Raw genomic sequence first — 3,270 nt, forward strand, 5'->3', positions numbered from 1 at the left:
ATACAACCATTCAAAATCTTTGGTATGCAGCAAAAGCTATCCTAAGAGGGAAATACATGACAATACAAGCCTCCCTCAAAAAATTGGAAAAAAACTCAAATACACAAGCTAACCTCGCACCTAAAAAACTGGAGAAAGAACAGCATATAAAACCTGCCCAAGCAGAACAAGAGACATAATACAGACTCAAGCAGAATTCAATGACATAGAGACCAGGAGAACTGTAGAACAGATTAACAAAACCAGGAGTAGGTTCTTTGAAAGAATTAATAAGATAGATAAAACATTAGCCAATCTTATTGAAAAGAAGGAGAAAAACTCAAATTAATAAAATCACGAATGAGAGAGGAGAGATCATAACCAATACCAAGGAAATACAAACGATTTTAAAAACTTATTATGAGCAGCTGTATGCCAATAAATTAGGCAATCTAGAAGAAATGGACGCATTTCTGGAAAACCACAAATTACCAAAACTGGAACAGGAAGAAATAGAAAACCAGAACAGGCCGATAACCGGGGAGGAAATTGAAGCAGTCATCAAAAACCTCCCAAGACACAAAAGTCCAGGGCCAGATGGCTTCCCAGGGGAATTCTAACAAATGTTTAAGGAAGAAATAATACCTATTCTACTAAAGCTGTTCCGAAGGATAGAAAGGGATGGAATACTTTGAAACTCATTTTATGAGGCCAGCATTACCTTGATTCCAAACCAGACAGAGACTCCACCAAAAAGGAGAATTATAGACCAATATTCCTGATGAACTCGGAAGCAAAAACTCTCAAGAAGATACTAGCCAATAGGATCCAACAGTACATTAAGAAGATTATTCACCATGACCAAGTGGGATTTATCCTCAGGATGCAAGGGTGGTTCAACACTCATAAAACAATCAACGTGATAGATCACACCAACAAGAAAAAAAAAAAAAAACAAGAACCATATGATCCTCTCAATAGATGAAGAGAAAGCATCTGAAAAAATACACCACCCATTCCTGATTAAAACTCTTCAGAGTATAGGGATAGAGGGAACATGCCTCAGTATCTTAAAAGCCACCTATGAAAAGCCCACAGAAAATATCATTCTCAATGAGGAAAAGCTGAGAGCCTTTCCCCTAAGATCAGGAACATGACAGGGATGTCCACTCTCACTACTGTTATTCAACATAGTACTAGAAGTCCTAGCCTCAGCAATCAGGCAACAAAAAGAAGTAAAAGGCATTCAAATTGGCAAAGAAGAAGTCAAGCTCTCACTCTTCGCAGATGACAGGATACTGTACATAGAAAACCCAAAAGCCTCCACCCCAAGATTGCTAGAACTCATACAGCAATTTGGTAGCGTGGCAGGATACAATATCAATGCCCAGAAATCAATGGCATTCCTATACACTAACAATGAGACTGAAGAAAGAGAAATTAAGGAATCATTCCCATTTACAATTGCACCCAAAAGCATAAGATACCTAGGAATAAACCTAAACAAAGAGGTAAGGGATCTATAGCCTAAAAACTATAGAACACTCTTTTTAAAAAAAAAAAATTTATTTATTTATGATAGTCACACACACAGAGAGAGAGAGAGAGGCAGAGACACAGGCAGAGGGAGAAGCAGGCTCCATGCACCGGGAGCCCGACGTGGGATTCGATCCAGGGTCTCCAGGATCGCGCCCTGGGCCAAAGGCAGGCGCTAAACTGCTGCGCCACCCAGGGATCCCTATAGAACACTCTTGAATGAAATTGAGGAAAACACAAAGAGATGGAAAAATATTCCATGCTCATGGAGTAGAAGATTTAATACTGTGAAAATGTCAGTGCTACCCAGGGCAATTTACACATTCAGGTCAATCCCTATCAAAATAACATGGACTTTCTTCAGAGAGTTGGAACAAATCATCTTAACATTTACATGGAATCAGAAAGGACCCCAAATAGCCAAGGCAATAATGAAAAAGAAAACCAGAGCTGGGGAGCATCACAATGCTGGATTTTAAGCTGTACTACAAAGCTGTGGTCATCAAGACAGTGTAGTACTGGCACAAAAACAGACACATAGATCAATGGAACAGAATAGACAACCCAGAAATGGACCTTCAACTCTATGGTGAACTCATCTTTTACAAAGCAGGAAACAATATCCACTGGAAAAAGGACAGTCTCTTCAACAAATGGTTTTGGGACTGTTGGACAGCCACATGCAGAAGAATGAAACTAGACCATTCTCTTACAACATACACAAAGAAAGATACACTCAAAATGGTTGAAAGACCTAAATATAAGACAAGAATCCATCAAAATCCTAGAGGAGAACACAGGCAACACCCTTTTTGAACTTGGCCACAGCAACTTCTTGCAAGATACATCTATGAAGGCAAGGGAAACAAAAGCAAAAATGAACTATTGGGACTTCATCAAGATAAAAAGCTTCTGCACAGCAAAATAAACAATCAACAAAACTAAAATACAACCTACAGAATGGGAGACGATATTTGCAAAGGACATATCAGATAAAGGACTAGTATCCAAGATCTATAAAGAACTTATTAAACTCAACACCAAAGAAACAAACAATCCAGTCATGAAATGGGCAGAAGACATGAACAGAAATTTCACCAAAGAAGACATACACATTGCCAACAGGCACATGAGAAAATGCTCCACATCCCTTGCCATCAGGGAAATACAAATCAAAACCACAATGAGATACCACCTCTTGTGAACCAATGAGAATGGTGAAAATTAACAAGACAGGAAACAACAAATGTTGGAGAGGATGTGCAGAAAGGGGAACCCTCTTGCACTGTTGGTGGGAATGTGAACTGGTGCAGCCACTCTGGAAAACTGTGTGGAGGTTCCTCAAAGAGTTAAAAATAGATCTGCCCTACGACCCAGCAATTGCACTGTTGGGGATTGACTCCAAAGATACAGATGCAGGGGATCCCTGGGTGGCGCAGCGGTTTAGCGCCTACCTTTGGCCCAGGGCACGATCCTGGAGACCCGGGATCGAGTCCCATGTTGGGCTCCCGGTGCATGGAGCATGGAGCCTGCTTTTCCCTCTGCCTGTGTCTCTGCCTCTCTCTCTCTCTCTCTCTCTCTCTCTCTCTCTCTCTCTGTGACTATCATAAATAAATTAAAAAAAAAAAAGATACAGATGCAGTGAAACGCCGGGACACCTGCACCCCAATTTTTATAGCAGCAATGTCCACAATAGCCAAACTGTAGAAGGAGGCATGATGTCCTTTGACAGATGATTGATAAAGAAGATGTGGT

The sequence above is a fragment of the Nyctereutes procyonoides genome, unplaced genomic scaffold, assembly GCF_905146905.1.
Source record: "Nyctereutes procyonoides isolate TBG_1078 unplaced genomic scaffold, NYPRO_anot_genome, whole genome shotgun sequence".
Lineage (NCBI taxonomy): Eukaryota > Metazoa > Chordata > Mammalia > Carnivora > Canidae > Nyctereutes > Nyctereutes procyonoides.